We start from the raw sequence: 14,076 nt of genomic DNA, 5'->3' as shown, positions 1-14,076 counted from the left end.
GCAGAGGATAAGTTGGACGGAAATGAAGAGCAATACCGAAGTCCTCAGAGAGATAAGAGAAGAACGGAGTCTGATAACCGAAATCGAAAAACGGAAAATAAAATTGATTGGTCACATTCTGCGGCATGAGGAGTTCCTTTGTAATATCATTGAGGGAAGAATTGCTGGGAAAAGAGGAAGAGGACGACCCCGAGTGTCTTACTTCGAGAACCTGCTTCTGAGGATGAAGTGCAATACCTACGCTGGCTCAAGATAGACAACTGTGGCTGCAGCGACAAGGCTTAGCCTTTAGAATATGATGATGATGATGATGATGATGATGATGATGATGATGATGATGATGATGAACTACTTTTACGGTTTTCGTAGACGCTGAGGTGTCGGAATTCTTGTACGTACCAATAAATCTACCGACACGAGGCTGACGTATTTGAGCATCTTCCAATACCACCAGTCTGAGCCACTCAGCCCGGCTATCGGAAGGTAGCGGCCGTGACCTTAAAGTACATCCCCAGCATTTGCCTGGTGTGAAAATATGAAGCGATGGAAAGCCATCACCAGGGCTACCATGGTGAAATTCGAACTAACCATCTCCCAGCAACGCGACCTTAACTGGATCGTCAGATAGCTCAGATAATGTTATTTTCATGGTATATGTTGAACATAATATCAAAATAATAGTAATGTTGCAGTAATTTTGTATTAATTTTGTTTGGCAACCACAAAAATTTGTAATTTTTCAGAATACATTTTATGAAGAGGAAGAAAGTAATACATTGTATCAATTAAATTTAAAAATGGAGTACTGAGACTATAATATATATATATAATACACTGGCGGAAAAGAATATACAAACACTATGGAATAATGAATGTAGAATACCCCAGTTTTGGGAATATATTTTTCGATGTAATATATATAATATATAATATATAATATATAATATGTAATATATTTAATTGATTAAAGGTACAAGACTACAGGTTAATATCCGCGCGAGAAAAGCCATCGCAAATGTGCCATACTGGTCCATTAATAACCGGTGTAATCGCCTGACTGTTGAATGCAGGCATACAAACGTGCATGCATTGTATCGTACAGGTGCTGGATATCAGTTTGTGGGATGGAGTTGCATGCCTGTTGTACTTGGTCCGTCAGTTCAGGGACGGTTGATGCCGGTTGTAGATGACGCTGGATTTGTCGTCCAATGATGTCCCATACGTGCTCGATTGGGGACAGGTCAGGGGATAGGGCAGGCCAAGGCAACATGTCTAAACTCTGTAGAGCACATTCGGTTACAATAGTGGCATGAGGGAGTCATTTTCCTGCTGCAAAACACTCTCAGCAATGTTGTTCATGAATGGTAGCACAACAGGTCGAATCACTAGACGGACGTACACATCTATGTCAGGGTGCGTGGGATAACCACAAGAGTGCTCCTGCTGTCATAGGAAATCGCCCAGAGTAGAACTCCTGGTGTACGTCCAGTGTGTCGACACTGCAGAAAAGTGGAATGCAGGTGTTCACCTGGCTTCCTTCTAACCAACATACGGCCATCGTTGACACCAAGGCAGAACCGGCTTACATCGAAAACACAACGTACCCTACTCCATCCTCCAATGTGCTCTCGCTTGACACCACTGAAGTCGCATGCGACATTGGTTTGGGGTAAGTGGAATGCACGCCGCAGGGCGTCTGGCTCGGGGATGTGCTTCAAGTAACCAATTTCGAACAGTTCGGTGCATCACTGTGGTGCCAAGTGCCGTTGGAATTACTGTTGCAGTCCGCTGCGCTACAGCCATACGCCGAATACTGTTGTCCTCAATCTCGGTGGTGCCATGTGGACAACCGGTCTTCTTACGAGCGTACCTTCTCGTGACCACTGCTGCCAGCACTTATGCACAGTGGAGGCATTCCTGCCAAGTCGTTCTGCAAGAGTGTGGAAGGACTATTCACCTTCACGAAGCCCTGTTATACAGCCCCGTTCAAACACAGTGAGCTTCATCTTCGTAAAGACATTCTTGGCCCATTTGCAGTCACTCCGTCCAATCCTACAGGTAACTAACGCTCTCGCACAGCACAGCCCGTATTTAAAGAAAACCTGATGTGCAACGTCATGGAGCCACCCTGGCGCCAGGCTAATACGATTTGCGGGAAATTTGAATCAACGTCATATTTCAGGTGTATAAACACACCAATGTTCGTTAATCTAGTACAACCCCTTATTTTTGTTTGGATATATTTTCCATCACCTCATTTCGACTACTGTGACACCGTGTACAACGACCTGACTGCTACTCTTAACGACAAACTACAACGCGCGCAAAACGCCTGTATTCCCTACATATGTGACCTATGTTACTTTGACCATGTTACACCTGCCTACGATGAACTCGGTTGGCTAAAACTCAAACAGCGCCGTAATCTTCATGCTTTATGCCTTCTTCATCGAATACTCTCCTCATGCTCACCTCCCTGCTTGTACAGTAAATTTCATCACCTCTCATCCAATCACAGTTTCGGAACACGGTCAAAATCTGATACACTCTTATCTATTCCACCTCGCCGCACCATACGATACACAAACTCATTTGTTATTTCTTCGGCACGACAGTGGAATACACTACCCGTCTCTGTTAGAGGAGCCTCACCTGCTAGTTTTAGGCAACATTGTCACCGGTACCTAGTAAGTAATTGATGAAGTCCTATATTGTTATTTGTATGTTATGGAAATTTTGTAGATTTAGCCTTCCTCAAACTATAGACTTTATATAATCTCACTGTTATTATCAAGGTTAATTGAAATTAGGTAATCATGTCATAATTGTGTAAATAATCATCTTCATCATCATCATAATCATTTTCCTATTTTTCCTATTTTTAATTTTTTGCTTTTCATTATAATACTGCATTGTTTAGTAGTTACAAGATGTTTCAATTGTAGGCCCAAGTCTATTTATTTTAGTTTGCACATATAGATACTGTATTTTCTGGTTAGATGGAAAAGAGGGCCTAATGGCCTTAATCTTGCCAGACAAAATAAATCCATTGTATTGTATTGTATTTAAATATTAACTGTCCAGTAATTTCTGAGTTGAGCCTACAAAACTTCTGAAGACCAAAACTTACAAAAATGAACTTGAAGTGAAGGCACACGAAAAACCAAATTAGTTTTCTGCCAATGTTTATGACAGCATGGTCAACATTAGGAAGAACACTTTCTATATAACAGGACGTAATCACAAAGATTATACAAGCAGTAATTTTAATACCACCTTTTCAATACAATTTATTCCAGTATTGTGTGGTTAAATACACATGGAAATTACCAGAAAATTGAAGGGTACATGTTTCGCCCACTGTTTATTGGGCATCATCAGCCTCAATCAATCTTAAAACACACATGGTCTAAGGAGTCATAATAATTTACATAAATTGAAGAATATTTACAAGTGTGAATACTGTGGATGCAAAATGTTTACAGTACAAAAATATTGAATAAAACAGAACTTATGCTAAAATCACTTTAAAAAATTTAAACGCTCGTCTAAAAGTAATTATCACACATTGTTTTAAAAAAATAATAATTTCTGACACTGAAATGGATCTTTTTGATAAAAAGCTTGAACAATATATATTACATTTGGAAAACAGAATTTCAAAATAAGGCGTCACAGGACAAGAACAAGACGGTTAAAAGATACAGTATTTGCTCATGTTTGAGACCCATATTTAAAGTAAGTATGTAGTATTTAACCACACAATACTGGAATAAATTGTATTGAATAGGTGGTATTAAAATTACTCCTTGTATAAACTTTGTGATTAGCTATTCTTCAATACGGAATAATGACGAGAATAATGGTTTGTAATATGAGTTATGTTCAGAAGTCTTCAGAGATTAATTTCAAGAGTTACAACCAACCTACAAAGCTAATATGCTACAAGATGCCATCTAACGAGCAGATTTATTTTAAAGCACTTGTAATGTATTCTATGGGCACAGAACTTAGGAGTATGATTTTAAAAGTAGTAAGGTAGCCAGAACAACAGCAACAACATTAACAACTTTTAAAATGTTGTCCCTGACTTTGGGATAGGTGCCTTTAACCCTGCTCAGTAATTCAGGATTGTGTTGAAATTCACGTCAGAAATAAATGGAAATAAAAATAATAATAAAAAAGTGCAATGAAAGACTCAAAGGCTAGAATAATAGAACATAGATGAAGGAAAAGGAAATAGCGGAAAAAGCAGAGGATAACGAGTTTGAGTGGGTTGGGACGGAGGGTGGGGGCGGGTGAGGGGATGGGGGTAGGGGTGATGAGCATAAGAAATTATGAAATTATGATATTAAACACATATCCTGGAATGCTTTGGCACCCGTCAGTCCTACGGTTTGATGGAGATAGGCTATGTTGACGATACATTTGTGCTCTGGACAGAAGGCACTGAGAAAAATCATCTACTTCTAAACCACCTTAAATCACAAGCACCTTTCAACTAAATTCACTATGGGGATGGAGTCGGATGGATGCCTTCCTTTCTTGGATGTTCTAGTAAGGAAGAAACCGGACGACTCCTTAGGACATGCCGTCTATCTTAAGCCTATCCACACAAATCGCTATCTGCATGCAGATTCTCATCACCATCCAGCACAAAAGTAGGCGATTCTCACGACAATCACCACGAGGGAGACACGAATTTGTCAGCCATCAAACATCCAGGAAGAGATGGATACATACGTCACGTTCAAGGGTAATGGTTACAACGATGTACAGATTCATAGAGCCCTGCATCCCAAAGGGATAACTAATCAAAGCTCAGAGAAAGAAGAAGTGAAGGAACTGGCTACCTGCCTTACATTAACAATATCACAGACAGAATAGCGAATATCCTCCGCAAGTACAATATAAAAACCGTGTTTTGGGCTGATTACCTAGATGTTAGGCCCCTTTAAACAATAAGTATCATCATCAAAAACCGTGTTTTGCACAGTCACTAAAATTGCTCACATTTTAGGTAAAAGAGAGGACAAGCCATTGGTACTCGTAACAAGTAATACCAATGAAATATCCATCTCAAGCAGCCAGAGAAGTCAGCTAAAGGTAAGCACGCCCTGTCATCAAGTCATTATGTCGTGTCCCAAGATGTTCGAGCTCTTTACTAGAATAAACTCTTCAGGTATAGGATTTTACGGGAAGATGTCTAAATACGTAAAAATCCTAACAATTACAACAGGGACAGTGGCTATCAATTAATTAATACAGTACGTTGTTGCCAGACATTTATGATTTACGTAGGTAGTTCTTTTCTCTGTCCTTTCACTATCGTTATTCCATTTCGGTGCATCCAAATTCGTACGTTCATCACCAGATGGTCCATTCCACGATTAGCTGCCGTCCTCGGGGGCCCGGGTTCGATTCCCGGTACTGCCAGAAGTTTAAGAATGGCAGGTGGGCTGGTATGTGGTCGAAATGGTACATGCAGCTCACCTCCATCCGGGGTGTGCCTGAAAAGAGCTGCACCACCTCGGGATGAGGACACGAGTTTGGGTCCGACTCGTTGGCTGAACGGTCAGCGTACTGGCCTTCGGTTCAGAGGGTCCCGGGTTCGATTCCCGGCCGGGTCGTGGATTTTAACCTTAATTGGTTAATTCCAATGGCACGGGGGCTGGGTATATGTGTTGTCTTCATCATCATTTCATCCTCATCACGACGCGCAGGTCACCTACGGGTGTCAAACAGAAAGACCTGCACCTGGCGAGCCGAACCCGTCCTGGGATATCCCGGCACTAAAAGCCATACGACATTTCATAAAGTGTCTACACCTAGTTTCCCCACCTCCACAGCAGACTCACATGTGTTATCCTTCCTTTCTTCTACGCACTTATCATCAGTGTTTATTCGCATATCCTGTGAATCATTCGTTGCACTTTATTTTATTTTATTTTATTTTTTATTTTATTTTCTTATTTTTAGTTCCATTTATTTCTTCTTCTTGACCTTGCTGTTACTTCGCAACGCACACGTGGTGTAACAAGAAATATCTTAATTGGAGCCTAGCATTCTAAGTTCCTGCTAGCGCACAGCGAGCCATATTGTGACGAATGCGCGTACCACTTACTCTAGACCAAAAGTAAAACGTTCTTAAATTCAAATTTTTATTATTGGAAAAGCTTCCCCGTGAACAGTCGAGTTTTTCTTCTGAACACGCGGAGGGAGTTTCTCTGCGAAACGTAAAAAGTACTTCACCTTGTTTTCTTGACAAGACAAAAGACCAAATATTTATACAATGTCTAGAAAAGTATACTATGTAGTATTCGACCTCGATCCGTATACTTCATTGTTCGCAGCGTCCACCGTTACACATGGAAAGGGTCGGGACACCAGATCCATTACAGGCAATGTCATAGCTGATTTTGAATTCAGGATATCTATTAGGAATGAGACGATATTAAGGCGAATTATTTATTCATTCCTCACCCTATCTATCATTTTAATATTTAATGTGCATCGCATTCAGAGATCTGCGGGGCCAACCATAGATTTATACCTATTGTAATCGAAAGAATTAACATTAACTCATTAGAATTGAGGAGCTATCTGACGGTGAGATAGCGGCCCCGGTCTAGAAAGCTAAGATAAGCGATATTCAATCAAATAAAAAGGTTATAACAATTGAACTTCTATTCAAATTTAATACTTCTCACTCAATAAAAATCACTAAATCATATATAATAAAATAAAATCTTTTTAAGCTGGTTAAAAAATGTAAATTGACTTAATGTTATGTTTTATTTGGTTTTAATCTTGGCCTTTTTAGTAAAAATTCCAATATTTCTTGTTCATCTAGACTACCGAAAGCAGATGTGGAAGCCCGTATTTTTTATTTAATTGTGTATTTTGGAAGTAATTGTAAGAAAGACTTAAATATATAAGTTCAATTCATCAAAGTCGATTCATCTATACTAAAATTATAAAGAGGAAGAATTTGTTTGTTTGTAACGAATAGACTCAAAAACTACTGAACCGATTTTAAAAATGTCTTCACCTACAGAAATGTACATTGCAAGTGAGTAACGTGGGCTATATTTTATTTCCTGAACAATTCAAAATGGGGGCTCGGGGGGGGGGGATATAAAATAATTAACTGAGCCAACACAGCTTCGAAAATTAATCCGTTGTATGGAGTCAACAATGTACGTAAGCTAATTTGTTTTCTTAAATAATTGAAATATTTGTATCGTTCAATAAAACTTCGGAATATTTTGAACGATATTTCAAATTCAGACCAATAAAAGGTTTGGCCTATAATGGGTCATGTCTCACTAACATCTGAGTGCAGTGTGATTAATATTTTCCATTAGCAGAGCGGATATGGCAAGGTCAACGTAGCTCAATCGTTAAAGCTCTAAGTAGAAAAGCTGAAGGGTGTCGGATCAGGCATCAATTGCCATATATGGTGTAAAATACAACCAAAAGCTGAAAACTTAATTTCATGTAAATAGACATGTTCGTAGATAAAGAATGGGATGCTGTTATCCTTCGCATACTTGACTAAGAATTTATGACGGAAAAATCTTTAAAAAATGTCTGTCAGATTGTCATCTTTTTGGTAAGGAGAGGGAGGTTATGGAACGGGTGAGGAGAATTGAGCGTGAAGGATTCTGGTGGGGAAGAGCACTCTGGTGGGTCATTATCTAGACGTATCAGCACGCATACTAAGAGGGGTTGCACACACACTCCCCTCAGAGATGCAAGAATAATGTATGAAAGAAGAGCGTAAAGTTTACTGGGCTCTGATGGCATTAGCTAAGAGAGGGATTATGTCATCTGAGGTGGTTATAGGGACAACTGTCTGAAAGGACAGAGGGAATGTACCAACTATTCTGTAACTCCTCGCAGGAAATATTTGCTCCATGGTATTATAAATCTAGTCCAACCTTAAGACATTGTATGTGAAAAAACCCTACAACCTGTTTTCCAGACATTGACCGGGTCAGGGATGTAATGAATGAAACTTATATAGGCTGTTATTACACTCCCAATGTGATTTATTAATGAGTGATAAATGCTATGAAATGATAATGGAGAGTGTTGCTGGAATGAAAGATGACAGGGAAAACCGGAGTACCCGGAGGAAAACCTGTCCCGCCTCCGCTTTGTCCAGCACAAATATCACATGGAGTCACCGGGATTTGAACCACGGTATCCAGGGATGAGAGGCCGACGCGCTGCCGTCTGAGCCACGGTGGCTCTAAGACATTGTATATATTCTTTATTAAAAAGGCCATAAATCTCGGCGTAGTAACAACTAATCTAAAAAGACGTAATGTCTAGTTCAGAGTATGGGAACCTGAATTTTAAAATAGTGGTTCCAAATTTATAAGCGCTAGAAGGCCTGGTTGGAAACTTTAGGCATAATCGCGCACCGCACTTTAATAACAGGCCATTTTTGTAAAATTCGGCAAATAGAACAGAGGTACCAGTATGAAATAAAATGCACAGTTCAATCGAAATGAAGTTTTAATAATTGTAATTACTTAAAACACTATTTTGCAATTGCATAAAAGAGTGAAATTTAACATGAACACTATTATACCGAAGACAATTGAATTTGGACGAAGAGCATCCAAAAATGTCAGTTCATTTGAATTATTTCACAAAAGAAAAAGTAAAACACTTATCTAAAGACAAACTGAAATTAATAATGTAGTCTAAACAAAAAAAAGGACAAATTAGTGAGAGTAGTGTGGAGGGAATAATGATATTCAGTTTTAAGAGCCTAGAATCCCTGTAATGTTCTTCCGGGAGTACTTCCCTGTAAATTTCTTCGCGTGTGCAACCCTGTGTACCAGTCAGTACAACCAATGAGAGAAGAACTGAAACAGCTTCTTACGCCAATGGCAATTAAAGTATTTCTTCGAATTCATTGCATGCTAAGTTGCACAAAAATGTCCACAGTGAGATAGGTATGGAGTTCAAGAATTGGTATGGATCCCACAGCCATTTTTAAATGGTTAAAACACAGCAATGGCATTTGTGATAGCTCATTTTACGCCGAAGTTTGGATTTTAATTTTTAAATATGAACCAAATGAATACTTAAAAACCGGAACTAATATTGAAGATTGAATTCATTCTGACCTGATTATATAAAGAGTGTCAAAATTAGTACATTTTGAACGAGCTGAGAAATATACTTTGTAACATTACTTCACATTCCTTAAAACAATTTTTGAAGCACTCGCGGGCCGAAAAATGTGCCTTCGGTGGCCATCATTTGGAAACCCCTGTTCTAAACATGTTAACTCGAAAAGAGTCAAAATTGAGTTATGCCCAAGTTCATTCTAGAGACGTGATAAGACATTATAATTTACCACAAAACAGTCTAACTCCCTTTCAATACTACGCAAAATATAACCTTGAAACTTCACATATATTCTAAACCATGCCATGTCCAACCAGTCAACATGATTTGAAATTCATATGTTCGACTGGAGTTAGCATGGCTATAAGGAGATAGAAACATAGACAGATAAAATAGTTACTTCATTGTATATTATTACACGGAAAAGGACACTATTACTAATTCAAAGTACAAGATGATGAAGTAAAGAATGAAGTCCATTGATGATTTAGAAACTGAACATTAAACGTATACATTTTCGGCACGTATGGTGATCCTTTGCTTATTAAATCAGCGAAACTTGATATTAAAGAACTCTAGAGGTACATTTAAGAAAAGGACAGTAAGTTCTACGAATACATAAAATCACAACCAGCTGATGATTATGCTGATAATGAATCAGAGTATGTAAATGAATATGAGTAGAAGAATAACATTATGTGTCAGTATACAAATTACATGATCTGAACTGATGTTTATGAAGTGAGAAGTAAGTAATGCTTTTTAACGATAAACAATGTGGTAGAGACGGACGGAGTATAATATGTAATAAATATGTATAAATAATCAATACATAATTTACTTCTTATCTTTCCCGACAGCTTTTATCATACTATCTATAAAATAACTTGTATTTGTAAGCGTCTGCTACTGAAACACGCTAACTCCATTCTTGATGATTTCCTTAGACATGAAATACGTGTTTCACTTTACAAAGGTGAAAAATGAGAGTATCCTCCTAATTCAATACAATAAATATTCCGTCATTAGACGGAGTAAACAAATTCAAACATGTTTCGGCTCGTTTGAGCCATCTTCAGTGAAAAATGAGGGGAGTTTGAAATAATTTACATAATATAAGTTGAAAAAATGCTAAAAAACATAATGAAGGAGCAAATGAAAAAACAAACAAAAGAGAGCCTAGACGGTAACAAAATTAGCACAAATATACAATATTTACATCAATATGCGGAGCAAACAACAACTCACTGCGACAAAATTCAGCGAAAAGGTGTTAATTTAAAATAATAATTGAAACTAAAAACTGTGTTAACCTAAGAAAACAAAGGAATGAAAAAACAAATGATGCAGACGGAAATGAACAATAGTAGCACATGGTGAGGTTGTGGACCTCATAGTTTACAAAATATTGTTTAGTAACAATAACAAACAGGTTGAAATCACTGTCGAAAATCATCCTTGTAGAAACCCATCACATTAAAATGGTCAGGAGGGGAGCGGGAGCAAACATTTTTTAGAAACCAAGCCTTATATAACGTGCAGGCGAAAAGCCTGTGACAAGGAAAATACACCAATGAAATTTAAAGCTTTAGAAACAGCAGCATTCTCAATATCTTCTCAATCTAGCGGTCCCTTTCTTGATTATTGTTTCATAATGTTGGCTGGTGTCTTGCCTTATTATACAGGGTCTGAAGGGCCGCGATATAAAATTGAGAAGCTGTGTTAGGTAGAAGACAGATGCATAGTAAACTGTAAGTGATCTAGTGGAAACCGTCAATGAAGTTCTAATGGTGTTTAGCAGGTGGTTGTCCTCTCAAATGGCCTGGCCTTCTCAAAGTAACTCCCCCCTCGCACCCCACCCCAAAGGAAGCTGAACTTAGACTTTGAAAATTTCCGGAGAGTCACTGTTCACCTCAGCGACTCCGAAAAGTACGAATTCGACACTATTTTCTAATATTTTATATCACCCTCTCCCCCCGCCCGTAAGGGTACTTGGAGTGTCTTACCCCCACGCGGTTTGTCTCCTTATCCTAAGTCGTAAGTGTACCAAGTTTGGTGTAAATCGCTCCGGTGGTTTAGGAGGAGATGTAATACATACATACACACACACATACAATGACATTTATATAGTTAGATAGATAGACAGAGTGCCTTTGCTGGCAGGACCTAGTGTTTACAGTGCACTATGTCTTCTGGTATGGGCTAGAGCAATTTTGTTACTTTCATTGATCTGTCTCAGCTTTATCCTTAGCTTTGACAAAATGAAAGTGACTGAGGTATGAGTAATGCTAGTAATGCCATTCCTTCTGCAACCAGTCCCTGCTATGAATGGTGTGAAAATAATGCTCATAGGGTCAGTTGGTGCATGCATTTCAGTGGGCTTGGCAGACTGATGTGTAATAGCAACTTCTGGCTCGGTGAGGAAAGCAACGGGAAACTACCTCACTCCTCATTTCCCTAGTATGCCTCTTCAGTGATGCCTAGCCCATCTATGACAGCTGATGGCGGAACTGTTGAGGATCCAACCAGCCTTCGGGCTGAGGACTAAACATACATACAGATAGATAGATAGATAGATAGATAGATAGATAGATAGATAGATAGATAAAGCGGATACATGTGTTATATGTGCGCTGTAATTTGGTACTAAGTGTACTGTTTAAATTGTTGTCGATGATTAGGCCAAGATTCTTCACGGCGTCTTTCAGACCGATTTCTCGCAATAACACCCAGTTAGCTACACATAGCAGATGCCGCCCACCCTTCAGGGGCTGTACTCGGCGAGAAATAGCCACACGAAATTTTTATTAGGCCGATTTTTGTTCCCTGTAACACAACTGGAGGAATGTTTTAAGATTTAAATTTAGATTGTGTTTGTACAGATATCTAACCTAAAATTAAAACACACATTATCTAATAGGTTTGGAAATCATTATTAATTATCTCGGATTACAAAAATATTAAAAAGTAGCAATGATAAGAATAATGTAAAGAAAAGTAAACTCATGTCCTCGGTCTGAGGTGATGGAGCTTTTTTCTTCAGGTACACGCCAATTGGAGGTGAGCTGCAAGTTTAATCACACACGAGCCTTCCTGTAATTTTAAAATTCCTGGCAGAACCGAGAATCGATCCCTAAAGGCAGGAGTTAATAGCGGCGTGTTATCAACACCTTGTGACTATTGGCAGCCCTCAAGATTGTTTTCCATCAGCTTCCCATTTTATACAAGGAAATACTGGGGCATTATCTTAATTAAGATCAAAATCGCTTCCTCCCCAACCCTAGCGTTGTGTTATTTTATTCTTGCCATAAAAACTGTCTATGTCGGTGCGACGTAAAGCAGATAGCAAAAACCGGTGCTTCTTTAATAATTTTTGTAAAGTTGTACGCATGCATGCTAAACCAACATCCGTAATTCCACATACATTGGATGAATAGACCGCGGATGTTTGGTTTAGAATGCAAAATAATTTTGTTAGAAGGAAGTGTCTCCTCCACCTCTTCCTCTTCTTAGGATTGATATGGAACAGAGATGTACAGCAGAGATGTAAAGGGATTTTCTACAAGATGTATTTTGTGCCAATTTTGATATATGGATCAGAAACGTGAGTGATGAAGGAGAGGGACAGAATACAAGGAGTGTTTCAAAGGTGTCGAGTAGGTTTAACAAGAATGGTCAGAGTAGAGAATGAGAAAGTTCGGGAAATGGTAAATGATGTACCTCTTCAGGAAATGATAGAAAAATCAATGCTGTAGTGCTTTGGACATATTAAGAGAACGGGAGAAGAGAGGATACCCAGAAAGATGTTAGAAATGGAGTTGAAGTAATGATATCTAGAGGAAGACAGAAGGACGTATGGCTGAAAGGTGTGAAGAAGAGCACCGAGGTAAGAGGAGGGAACTGCACGACAGTGAGAGAAGAGACGTGGTGGATGGACAGAAAACGATGGAGAGGCTTATGTTCCAAGCAGACCCAGCCTCTGGTTGGAAACTGCTCCAGATGATAATGATAATGATGAACTTCACCTAGATGGCCCTTCCGTAATGTAGCAAAAAGTAACAAATTCTACGGGGTTCTAATATGTAGCACCCCTAACCTAATGTTCATGCAAATATCATAGCCTAAGTGTTTTGCGGGCTAATATATACTACTTAACTATCTTCGGTGAGTTTGCATTCTAACCTATTACTGCATACCCTTCCGGGCGGTAGACATTAGACACGTGTTCACGTGACCTTTCGTACTCGAAATTCATACAACCTAATCCTGAAATATTCACTGCTCCTCGTGAAACACTCAGTGCAATAGAACATCCCCACTCCCCACGAACACAAAGAGGAGTTGCTGTTGCTCAACCATACAGGACATTAGGATTTGTGATGAGGAACGTCAAATCCTTTAAATAGCTAACAACCTGTATGCACCTCTATATATCTCTCGTCAGGCCCAAAGTATAATACGGAGGCGTTGTATGGAATCTTGCAAACAATATATACATTGCACAGTTCAAAAAATTCCAAAAGGTATTTAAAATAGTTACGATAAGAAAACGGCCATTATTCACATATAGCATACAACGACGTTCTCCTAAATATTGAAATAGAAACCTTGGATCTGAGGAGACAAAAGGATGACATGAAGTTTCTGTACAACACTGTAATAAATTCTATTTCAGTCACGTGACACCCCTCCAAGTCAGGAAAGCAGTCCTTAGGATAAGCACAAAAGCGAAAGGAATTGATGACATTGGGACTGACATGGTGAAACTAATTCTTGATTTTATATTACCAACTTTAACCCATATAATCAATTTCTCTCTTCTATACTCCACATATCCAACTCTCTGGAAGAAGGCTATTGTGCTACCTCTTCCGAAAAGTCAAACGCCTTCGAACGAGGGAGACTATCGTCCAATATGCATTTTAT

The sequence above is a fragment of the Anabrus simplex genome, chromosome 14 (assembly GCF_040414725.1).
Source record: "Anabrus simplex isolate iqAnaSimp1 chromosome 14, ASM4041472v1, whole genome shotgun sequence".
NCBI lineage: Eukaryota > Metazoa > Arthropoda > Insecta > Orthoptera > Tettigoniidae > Anabrus > Anabrus simplex.
The sequence above is the reverse complement of the archived record's forward strand: the minus strand, read 5'-3'. Positions refer to the sequence as shown.